The sequence below is a fragment of the Heterodontus francisci genome, chromosome 33 (genome assembly GCF_036365525.1).
Source record: "Heterodontus francisci isolate sHetFra1 chromosome 33, sHetFra1.hap1, whole genome shotgun sequence".
Classification (NCBI taxonomy): Eukaryota; Metazoa; Chordata; class Chondrichthyes; order Heterodontiformes; family Heterodontidae; genus Heterodontus; species Heterodontus francisci.
The window spans coordinates 22,942,841-22,954,875 of record NC_090403.1 but is presented as its reverse complement, the minus strand read 5'-3'; positions in this window follow the sequence as shown (position 1 = coordinate 22,954,875).

Sequence of the window (12,035 nt, the reverse complement as noted above, 5' to 3'; positions counted from 1 at the left end):
TGCTTAAAGGATGCCTAGAAAGGAAGAGGCAAGGAATCATCATGCAGAGTATCATAACACTTCCAGCATCATTTGCAGGACTGCTGGAAACTACAGCTCCAATACTGTGGGAACGTGGATAGTCTAGGAACACAAGACTGCACAATAGGTGCAGATAAAGGAGACCTCTTGACTCTATTGATCTCATCCTTCCAGAATACCAACCCTCTCAACTTCCCGTTACAGCATCCAGTCGTTTCTTAAATGATTTCAGTGTCCTGGCCTCAAACATTATTCCTGGAAACCCACTCCAGCTGTGAATCATCCTCTGTGTGAAGAAATACAACCTGTTGTTCCCTTTCACAATTTTTAATCTGTGCCCTGCTATCGTGTCTGATAATGTTGCTCCTGATTTATTTTCCCCATTCTGTTAATTATCGGATATACTTCAATAAAAGACCTCTGTTTAAAAATGAAGGGCTCTAGCTTATTATGTAATGTCTGGTAGCTCATCTTTCTAACACCAAGCATCAGTCTCATTGCTCTCCTCCAAACTGCCACTCAAGCCCAGATGTTCCTCTTTGATCAGCAAGGCACGAATGGTACACAGTGCTGTAGGTACACGTGACAAGATAACTGTATGGTGAATTATACTCAATCTTTGCTTGGTTTATCACTACCCCTCAGAGCTTAGACATGGTGAAGAATTAGGCTTTCGTCTATTCCATCCAAATTCTATTCCGCCCAGAGTACACATCTTTATTTCCAATATGCAGTACCTTGCATTTGTTCAAATTGAACTTCATTTGCCACTAATTAAGCCAGCTGCATCCGTTGTCAGGGTTTCTTTGTAAAACCTTGATTGCTTTCTCCAAGTCCACAGTACATCCTAACTTGGTGTCACCTGTGAATTTTAATTGCCATGCACCGAGACTGAAAACCCAGGTCATGTATGTATACCAGAAACAGGAGGGATTCCAGCATTGACCCCAGGGGCATCTCACTCAATACTGATCTGACCCTCCTCCCCACAACTGCCAAACCTCCATTTTGATCTGACTTCCCTCTGATTGCCCTCAGCTTCCTTCACTTTAGGAAGCCATGCTTATGCCTTATGCATGATACCCATTGACCTTAATTGGTAAAGAAATACGGTTAAGCAATTCTTGAGATCATCCATTCAATGGGATTTCTATTATCCATGGAAACTGCTCAAATTCCAATGAGAATCCAAAAGTGCATTCTATTGCAGCGGTGCAAGTTTGACTCCTGGGGGACGAAATTGGGCTTGGTAGCGACCATTTTCTGAGCACATTGAGGTCCCTAAAGGTTCAGAAATGGTGTCCGTGGTCCACATGTACAGTTCTGATATGTAGTGCGCTGGATGCCATATTGATAAAGTGGTTAGCATGTGTGCGCCTAATGGCTACCAGCAGCAGGACGATCATGATGTCTATCAGAGTATAAAGCTGATTTGACACTAGTATTGCCATTTTGAAGCTCTATGCTCCAGCCTATGCCCTCTCTTAACCTCGTACTGCTGAACACAGTGTTAAGCAGCATGAAGCAGCATCCCCATGACCACCAGCACTATTTAAACAAATCATCAACTGCTTTCAGGGTGGTTGCTGGTTTATTTCTTCTGGTTGTTGAACACAAGAAACAGAAGCAGGAGTAGACTATATGGCCCATCAATTCTACACATCTTGAATGCTTTCTACAGTTGTTTAAAGTTTCAAAAGTCTACAGGGAGTGGTGTAGCAAGTGCAAAAGTACTTTTCTGCTGACTTCAAGACTTCTGCACAAACCAGTTTGTTGTAGACCATGGGTTGCCAAATAGGCTTTCTCTTGGAATTGAGTATGACTGGGAAAATGAAGAGAGGTCATGCAGGCAGGACAAACTGCTAGAAGAGGGAGGAGGAGTAGGGGGGAGTAGGGCTCTCATTTGCCAATTACTACCATCAGAACTTCAACCTTACAGTACGGCAAGGATGCCACTGCCTGTGTCTTTCAAGGTGACCGTGGCTCTGAATTTTAATGCATCTGGCTCCTTCCAGTCTGACGCTGGAGATATAAGAAACATCTGGCAGTTTGCAGTACATTGCTGAGGCTCTCTACACAGAGAGACAGTTTTATCTCATTCCATCTTGCCAGAGACAAGCAGGCAGAGTGAGCCCGAGGGTTTGCTCAGATTACAGCTTCCTCATGGTGCAGAGTGCCTTTCACTGCACACACAGTGCTATTTCATATGCTTTGTGTCAACTCTGCCATTTACCTGAACCGAAAGGGATTCCTCTCCCTCAATGTAGGGAGCATGATCAAGAAGTTTGCAGATGACACAAAGATTGGCCATGTGATAAATAGTGAGAATAGCTGTAGGCTGCAGGAAGATATTGATGGTCTGATCAGATGGGCAGAAAAGTGGCAAATAGAATTCAACCTGGAGAAGTGTAAGGTGATGCATTTGGGGAGGTCAAACAAGGCAAAGGAATACATGATTAATGAGAAAATACTGAGAAGTATAGAGGAAGTGAGTGACCTTGGAGTGAATATCCACAGACCTGTGAAGGTAGTAGGACAGGTCGATAAGGTGGTTCAGAAGGCATACGGAATCCTTTGCTTTATTAGCCGAGGTATAGGATATAACAGTAGGGAGGTTATGCTGGAACTGTATAAATCATTGGTTAGGCCACAACTTGAGTACTGTGTGCAGTTCTGGTCACCTCATTACAGAAAGGATGTAATTGCACCAGAGAGGGTACAGAGGAGATTTATGAGGATGTTGCCGGTACTGGAAAATTGTAGCTATGAGGAAAGATTGGATAGGCTGGGGTTGCTCTCCTTGGAACAGAGAAGGCTGAGGGGAGATCCGATTGAAATGTACAACATTGTGAGGGGCCTGGATAGAGTGGAGGTGAAGGGCCTATTTACATTAGCAGGGAGGTCAGTGACTAGGAGGCATAGATTTAAAGTGATTGATAGAAAGATTAGAGGGGACATAAGGAAAAACCTTTTCACCCAAAGGGTGGTGAGGGTCTGGAACTCACTTGCTGATAGGGTAGTTGAGGCAGAAACTCTCAACTCATTCAAAAGGAGTCTGGATATGCACCTTTAGTGACGTAATCTGCAGGGCTACGAACCAAGTACTGGAAGGTGGGATTAGACTAGTTGGATTGTTTTTCAGCTGGCACAGTCACGATGGGCCAAGTGGCCTCTTTCTGTGCCATAAACTTTCTATGATTCTATGTGCAGCTGGTGTTTGATCATAGGCAGTGCATCATGTCAGTCAATGCCAGTATCCTGGCAGCATTCAGGGTATGTTCTGGACTGTACATGAATAAATAATTCAAGAGTGGTGCTAGGAACCGAAACCCCAATTCCCCATTCACCAACAGTCCCATACTCCTTCCCTTTCATCTGTCACTGAACATTGCATTGTTTACTTTCTCACAATGCAAAAATAAAAGCCAACACAAAATACACATTCCAATCCAAATTTATGAATTAAATCATGCTATATTGCCTACAAAAATAAAGTAATCACCCTTGTACATTCCATTAGTGGCTTTTGTACGTTTGACTGTCCTAGTGCTCCTATGAGGTGATTCCCGAATAGCTGCAACACGGTTAGTGGAAGATTGCTAACGTTCAATTGAAAAAATTGCAGATAGCCCTGGAGGGAAAGTTTCTGCGGGAAAACACCTTTGACCACCAATCAATCAGGCAGTGGTCTGCATGGAATGTCCTCAAGGCCTTACGGGAAAAGGAGATGGTGGATCCAGTTGGATGGTTCCCCGAGCAGCCTGCCAAAGTCATTTGGCAGAATGCCTTATCACCAGAACCTTCAAACAAGCACCAAGATGTAGCTTGTCTGGTGGTGAAAAGGGCACCCCACCCCCTCCCCCCGCCCCCGTCAGATCCTTCCTGCACGCCCGGAGTCTCGCCCCCTCCACACGCTGCCCTCGAGGTGGCTGCAATGGGGATGAGACAGTTGCTCACCTCCTTCTGGAATGTGTCTTTGCAAAGCAGGTGTGGAAGGAAATGCAGTAGTTTTTGTCGAGGTTCATCCCAAGCAGCTCGGTAACACAGGAGTCTGTGCTCTACGGGCTGTTCCCAGGGTCGCACACTGAGATATACATCAACTGCTGCTAGAGGACCATCAATTCGGTGAAAGACGCTCTATGGTCTGCCTGAAACTTGCTGGTCTTGCAGCGCAAAGAGTTGTCCACGACTGAGTGTTGCAGACTGGCACATTCCAAGGTCCAGGACTACGTGCTGAGGGATGCACTAAAGCTTGGGGCAGCTGCTGCAAAGGCTCAATGGGGAAAGACCACTGTGTAAGGTCCTCCCGCCAAGCTGAATTGAGGGGCTGGATCCATGGGAAACCCCTCAGGCTGTAAACACCAAATATGGTTTTGCTGTAAAATGTACATGGCAGGTAAAATGGAATGGAAGGGTTGTGAGGCAACTCATTCCAGTATTGAAGAAAACTGATTTCCTTTACACTTTTTGGAATGTCGACTTGGTGCTATTTTGAACTCTTTTGTAATGCATTTTTTTTTTTACAGATTTTTATGAATAAAGTATATTTTGGGAAAAAAAAGTTACCGGTTGAGTTGTATTCAACTCTGAGGGACTGGATTGACCCAGAACTGCTGGAAGTGTATGCGAGTATGCTTCTGCCCGGCAGCATGTCAGAATCCACGAGAAAGGCACCATCACCCTCATCTACCAGCGGAAGTGGGAGAGGGTGGAAATCAGAAATTGGCGGCCCATCTCACTGCTTAACGTGGACTACAAACTTCTGTCCAAGGTCATCACCAGTCGGGTCACATCTGCTCTGGAGTTGGTGATTCACCCCGAGCAGACCTGTACTGTACCCGACAGGAAGATCTCTGATAGCTTCGTGCTACTCAGGGATACGATCGCCGATGTGTGGGACAGTGGGGTGGACACCTGCCTCATCAGCTTGGACCAAGAGAAGGCCTTTGACAGGATATCGCGTATCTATATGATGGATGTGCTCTCCAAAATGGGGTTTGGAGATGGAATCCGCAATTGGATCCAACTGCTCTACACAAACATCAGTAGTGTAGTCTCAATTAATGAGTGGGAATCAGAAAATTTTCCAGTCAAATCTGGTGTCAGCCAGGGCTGTCCTCTCTCCCCTGTCTTGTTTGTTTGCCATATCAAACCTTTTGCTGAATCTATCAGGAAGGATATGGGCATAAGAGGGGTGTCAGTCCCAGGCAGTGGAGGCACACAGGCCTTTGACAGTGCTATCATGTGGCACTTGCTTAGCAATAACCTGCTCACTGATGCTCAGTTAGGCTTCTGCCAGGGCCACTCAGCTCCTGACCTCATTACAGCCTTGGTTCAAATATGGACAAAAGAGATGAATTCCAGAGGTGAGGTGAGGTGAGAGTGACTGCCCTTGAGATCAAGGCAGCATTTGACTGAGTATGGCATCAGGGAGCCCTAGTGAAACTGGAGTCAATGGGAATGAGGGGGAAAACTCTCTGCTGGTTGGAGTCATACCTAGCACAAAGGAAGATCGTTGTGGTTGTTGGAGGTCAATCATCTCAGTTCCAGGACATCACTGCAAGAGTTCCTCAGGGTAGTGTCCTAGGCTCAACCTTCTTCAGCTGCTTCATCAATGACCTTCTCTCCATCACAAGGTCAGAGTGGGGATGTTCGCTGATGATTGCACAGTGTTCAACACCATTCACGACTTCTCACATACTGAAGCAGCACATGTGCAGATGCATTAAGACCTGGACAACATCCAAGCTTGGGCTGATAAGTGGCAAGTAACATTCGCACCACACAAGAAGCTCGACACCATCCAGGACAAAGCAGCCCGCTTGATTGGCACCCAATCCACAAACATTCACTCCCTCCATTACCGACGCACAGTGGCAGCAGTGTGTACCATCTACAAGATGCACTGCAGCAACTCACTAACGCTCCTTTGACAGCACCTTCCAAACCCACGACCTCTACCAACTAGAAGGACAAGGGCAGCAGATGCATGGGAACACCACCACCTGCAAGTTCCCCTTGAAACCACACACCATCCTGACTTGGAACTATATCGCCGTTCCTCCACTGTTGCTGGGTCAAAATCCTGGAAGTCCCTTCCCAACAGCACTGTTGGTGCCCCAACCCCACGGACGGTAGCAGTTCAAAACGGCAGCTCACCACCACCTTCTCAATGGCAATTAGGGATGTGCAATAAATGCTGGCCTAGCCAGCGATGCCCACATCCCCCAAACGAATAGAAAAAAACATGGATGACATTGCTGTCTTCTGCTTGGATTCACTGTCAGTTCGCAGACTGCTGAGCATCTGTGACTAATTTGAACTGGCCTCAGAAGTAAATCACGGCATGAGCGAGGTCATGTTCTTTGGGAACTGGGCCAACCGATCCTTTGTCCCCTTTACTGTCAGGTAAGACTAACTGAAGGTGCTGGGGATATGGTTTGGAGGGGCGCGGGCGTGCATCAAAAACTGAAAGGAGCTAGCAGCCATGGTGAAACAGAAACTGGTCACGTAGGAGCAGCAGTCCCTCTCCATTGCGGGTAAGAACCTGGTCATCACTTGGGAGGTGCTCTCGGTGTTGCTGTATGTGGTGCAGGTCTGGCCCATACTCTGCTCGTGTGCCGTGGCGGTCACACGAGCCATCTTCCGCTTTATCTGGAGATCGAAAATGGACCATGTCTGCAGGGACACGATGTTCAATAGATAAAGGGGGCACAAACATACCCAACGTCGCCCTCATCGTGATGGCCACCTTTTTCTGTGGCTGCATCAGGCTGTGTATAGACCCCTGGTACGCAAACACCAAGTGTCATTACGTGTAGAGGTTCTATCTGTCCCCGGTGTTGCGAAGGATGGGTCTGGCCATGTTGCCGTGGAACACTCCATTTAGCTGGACCGTGCCACACCACCTGACCCTCGTGGAAAAGTTTGTACAGAAAAACACCTTTGACCACAAGTCCATCAGACAGCAGTTCTGCACGTAACGTCCTTGAGGCCCTGCGGGAAACGGAGATGGTGGATCCTGTTGGATGGTTTCCCGAGCAGATTGTCAAACTTATTTGGCAGAATGCCTGATTGCCAGAACTTTCAAACAAGCACCAGTTCATAACTTGGCTCGTGGTGAGGAGAGCCCTCCCCCGTCAAATCCTTCCTGCACGCCTGGAGTCTCAGTGCTTTGAGGTGGCTGTGATGGGGAAGAGACAGTTGTCCAGCTAAATTGGTCACACCGCAGATTAGGATTGCTGAGGGAGAAAGGGAATGGGTGACCAAAAGGCAGAAAAAGAGCAGGAAGGCAGTGCAGGTGTCCCCTGCGGTCATCTCCCTCCAAAACAGGTATACCGTTTTGGATACTGTTGAGGGAGATGGCTCACCAGGGGAAGGCAGCAGTAGCCAGGTTCATGGCACCGTGGCTGGCTCTGCTGTTCAGAAGGGCGGAAAAAAGAGTGGAAGGGCTATAGTCATAGGGGATTCGATTGTAAGGGGAGTAGATAGGCGGTTCTGTGGTCGAAAACGAGACTCCTGAATGGTATGTTGCCTCCCAGGTGCACGGGTCAGGGATGTCTCAGATCGGCTGCAGAACATTCTGAAGGGGGAGGGTGAACAGCCAATTGTCGTTGTGCACATGGGCACCAATGATATAGGTAAAAAATGGGATGAGGTCCTACAAGCAGAATTTAGGGAGTTAGAAGCCAAGTTAAAAAGTAGGACCTCAGAGGTAGTAATCTCAGGATTGCTACCAGTGCCACGTGATAGTCAGAGTAGAAATGAAAGAATAGTCAGGATGAATGCGTGGCTTGAGAGATGGTGCAGGAGGGAAGGGTTCAGATTTTTGGGACATTGGGACCGGTTCTGGGGGAGGTGGGGCTATTACAAATTTGGTGGTCTACACCTGGGCTGGACTGGAACCAATGTCCTTGGGGGTGCTTTTGCTAACGCTGTTGGGGAGGGTTTAAACTAATGTGGCAGGGGGATGGGAACCAAATGAGGAGGTCAGTGGACAGTAAGGAGGTAGTAACTAAAGCCTGTAAGGAACTAGATAATGAAGTCAGCGTGACTAAGGGAAAGAGTAGGCAGGGAGCAGATGATGAACGCAAAGGGACTGGTGGTCTGAGGTGCATTTGTTTTAATGCAAGAAGTGTAGTAGGTAAGGCAGATGTACTTAGGGCTTGGATTAGTACCTGGGAGTATGATGTTATTGCTATTACTGAGACTTGGTTGAGGGAAGGGCATGATTGACAATTAAATACCCCAGGATATCGATGCTTCAGGCGGGATAGAGAGGGAGGTAAAAGGGGTGGAGGAGTTGCATTACTGGTCAAAGAGGATATCACAGCTGTGCTGAAGGAGGGCACTATGGAGGACTCGAGCAGTGAGGCAATATGGGCAGAACTCAGAAATAGGAAGGGTGCGGTAACAATGTTGGGGCTGTACTACAGGCCTCCCAACAGCGAGCGTGAGATAGAGGTACAAATATGCAAACAGATTATGGAAAGATGAAGGAGCAACAGGGTGGTGGCGATAGGAGATTTTAATTTTCCCAACATTGACTGGGATTCACTTAGTGTTAGAGGTCTAGATGGAGCAGAATTTGTAAGGAGCATCCAGGAGGGTTTTCTAGAGCAGTATGTAAATAGTCCAACTCGGGAAGGGGCCATACTGGACCTGGTGTTGGAGAATGAGCCCGGCCAGGTGGTTGACGTTTCAGTAGGGGACTACTTTGGGAATAGTGATCACAATTCCGTAAGTTTTAGAATACTCATGGACAAAGACGAGAGTGGTCCTAAAGGAAGAGTGCTAAATTGGGGGAAGGCCAACTATACCAAAATTCAGCAGGAGCTGGGGAATGTAGATTGGGAGCAGCTGTTTGAAGGTAAATCCACATTTGATATGTGGGAGGCTTTTAAAGAGAGGTTGATTAGCGTGCAGGAGCGACATGTTCCTGTGAAAATGAGGGATAGAAATGGCAAGATTAGGGAACCATGGATGACAGGTGAAATTGTGAGACTAGCAAAGAGGAAAAAGGAAGCATACATAAGGTCTAGGAGGCTGAAGAAAGATGAAGCTTTGAAAGAATATCAGGAATGTAGGACCAATCTGAAACGAGGAATTAAGAGGGCTAAAAGGGGTCATGAAATATCTTTAGCAAACAGGGTTCAGGAAAATCCCAAAGCCTTTCATTCATATATAAGGAGCAAGAGGGTAACTAGAGAAAGGATTGGCCCACTCAAGGACAAAGGAGGAAAGTTATGTGTGGAGTCAGAGAAAATGGGTGAGATTCTAAACGAGTACTTTGCAATGGTATTCACCGAGGAGAGGGACATGACGGATGTTGAGGTTAGGAACAGATGTTTGATTACTCTAGGTCAAGTTGGCATAAGGAGGGAGGAAGGGTTGGGTATTCTAAAAGGCATTAAGGTGGACAAGTCCCCAGGTCCGGATGGGATCTATCCCAGGTTACTGAGGGAAGCGAGAGAGGAAATAGCTGGGGCCTTAACAGATATCTTTGCAGCATCCTTAAACACGGGTGAGGTCCCAGAGGACTGGAGAATTGCTAATGTTGTCCCCTTGTTTAAGAAGGGTAGCAGGGAAAATCCAGGTAATTATAGACCGGTGAGCCTGACGTCAGTGGTAGGGAAGCTGCTGGAGAAGATACTGAGGGATAGGATCTATTCCCATTTGGAAGAAAATGGGCTTATCAGTGATAGGCAACATGGTTTTGGGCAGGGAAGGTCATGTCTTACCAACTTAATAGAATTCTTTGAGGAAGTGACAAAGTTGATTGATGAGGGAAGGGCTGTAGATGTCATATACATGGACTTCAGTAAGGCGTTTGATAAGGTTCCCCATGGTAGGCTGATGGAGAAAGTGAAGTCACATGGGGTCCAGGGTGTACTAGCGAGGTGGATGAAGAACTGGCTGGGCAACAGGAGACAGAGAGTAGCAGTGGAAGGGAGTTTCTCAAAATGGAGACGTGTGACCAGTGGTGTTCCACAGGGATCCGTGCTGGGACCACTGTTGTTTGTGATATACATAAATGATTTGGAGGAAAGTATAGGTGGTCTGATTAGCAAGTTTGCAGACGACACTAAGATTGGTGAAGTAGCAGATAGTGAAGGGGACTGTCAGAGAATACAGCAGAATATAGATAGATTGGAGAGTTGGGCAGAGAAATGGCAGATGGAGTTCAATCAGGGCAAATGCGAGGTGATGCATTTTGGAAGATCCAATTCAAGAGTAAATACAGTAAATGGAAAAGTCCTGGGGAAAATTGATGTACAGAGAGATTTGGGTGTTCAGGTCCATTGTTCCCTGAAGGTGGCAACGCAGGTCAATAGAGTGGTCACAGAAGGCATACGGCATGCTTTCCTTCATCGGACGGGGTATTGAGTACAAGAGTTGGCAGGTCATGTTACAGTTGTATAGGACTTTGGTTCGGCCACATTTGGAATACTGCGTGCAGTTCTGGTCGCCACATTACCAAAAGGATGTAGATGCTTTGGAGAGGGTGCAGAGGAGGTTCACCAGGATGTTGCCTGGTATGGAGGGCGCTAGCTATGAAGAGAGGTTGAGTAGATTAGGATTATTTTCATTAGAAAGATGGAGGTTGAGGGGGGACCTGATTGAGGTGTACAAAATCATGAGAGGTATAGACAGGGTGGATAGCAAGAAACTTTTTCCCAGAGTGGGGGATTCAATTACTAGGGGTCACGAGTTCAAAGTGAGAGGGGAAAAGTTTAGGGGGGATATGCGTGGAAAGTTCTTTACGCAGAGGGTGGTGGGTGCCTGGAACGCGTTGCCAGCGGAGGTGGTAGACGCGGGCACGATAGCGTCTTTTAAGATGTATCTAGACAGATACATGAATGGGCAGGAAGCAAAGAGATTGGGTTCAAGTCTTAGCAACCTTTTGCTGAATCTGTGCTCTGAGATCAGTTGTTTTCTCTCTCTCTCTTCTGAGACTGCTGCTGGTCTTTGTGTCTTCCTTTCTTCCTTACAACCTGCAGACCTAGAAAGCCTGTTGAATTTATCCAGAATCAAAGGTCAATAGTCGTCTTCCTTTTACAATACTCTTGGCCGTTATGGTAACCAAGACCTCTGGCTTGTCTCCGGGTAGAATTTAAATTGTATTAAAGGTCACAGTTAAAAAAAAAGTAACCATGCCACAAAGTCCAGTGTTCAGAACAGTAGTTTGTAAGTCAGAAGAGATTGAGCAATGAGGGAGATGTGGGAAGGAGGATGAGGCATGAGGATACTGTCATCAGCCCTGCCGGTGGCCATGACCTCAGCAATGCCCCTTCCCATTATGTTCTATACCACCTCTGCCATTGGGGTTAGAACACGCAGACACGCCTCTCCACATCCTGCTGTCACCGGTTGTGCACTGCCTTCTCCTGCAAGAGAAAGGGAAGTGTTTCAGTGAATGTCCTGCAATATGTTTGGGTGCTGTCATGATTGACTAGCTGCCATTGTGTGTGAGTTGTGCACTGTGGGTGTGAGGCTTGCAACAGTGCGAAATGTGTGAGGATGAGGTAAAGTATATGAATGCTCGGTATGAGTCCTGATTGATAGAGATTGTTAGTAGTTGTTATGAAGTTTTGCTGGATAAATCAGTGGCTGAGGCTAGTAGTGCACTTGTTAGGATATGATATTTAAAGATGCATTCACTTGCGTTGACCACTTGTGTGAGATCATTAAACTTCTTCCAGCACTGTATCCAAGTCCTTGGGGCTATACTACTGACATTGACCTCTGCGACTATCTGTTTCCACTGCCTTCTCATCATGCCCCCTGAAGATATAGGGCAACTCTCCTCCTTTCCACCTCCTCCAGCAAGACCTCCAGTGCAGTGTTCAAGAACCTTGGTTCCTGCTCTTTCCATGGTCAGCCATTCTTCACTCATTCCCAGGTCAGATTCACTTGTAAACTCCCAGCACTTACTCCAGCCACGATGCACCTCCCCCTTAAGTAGTACAGTTTAGTTTTAAGTAGCACAAGTTACGAATGACATTGTGCCCCCT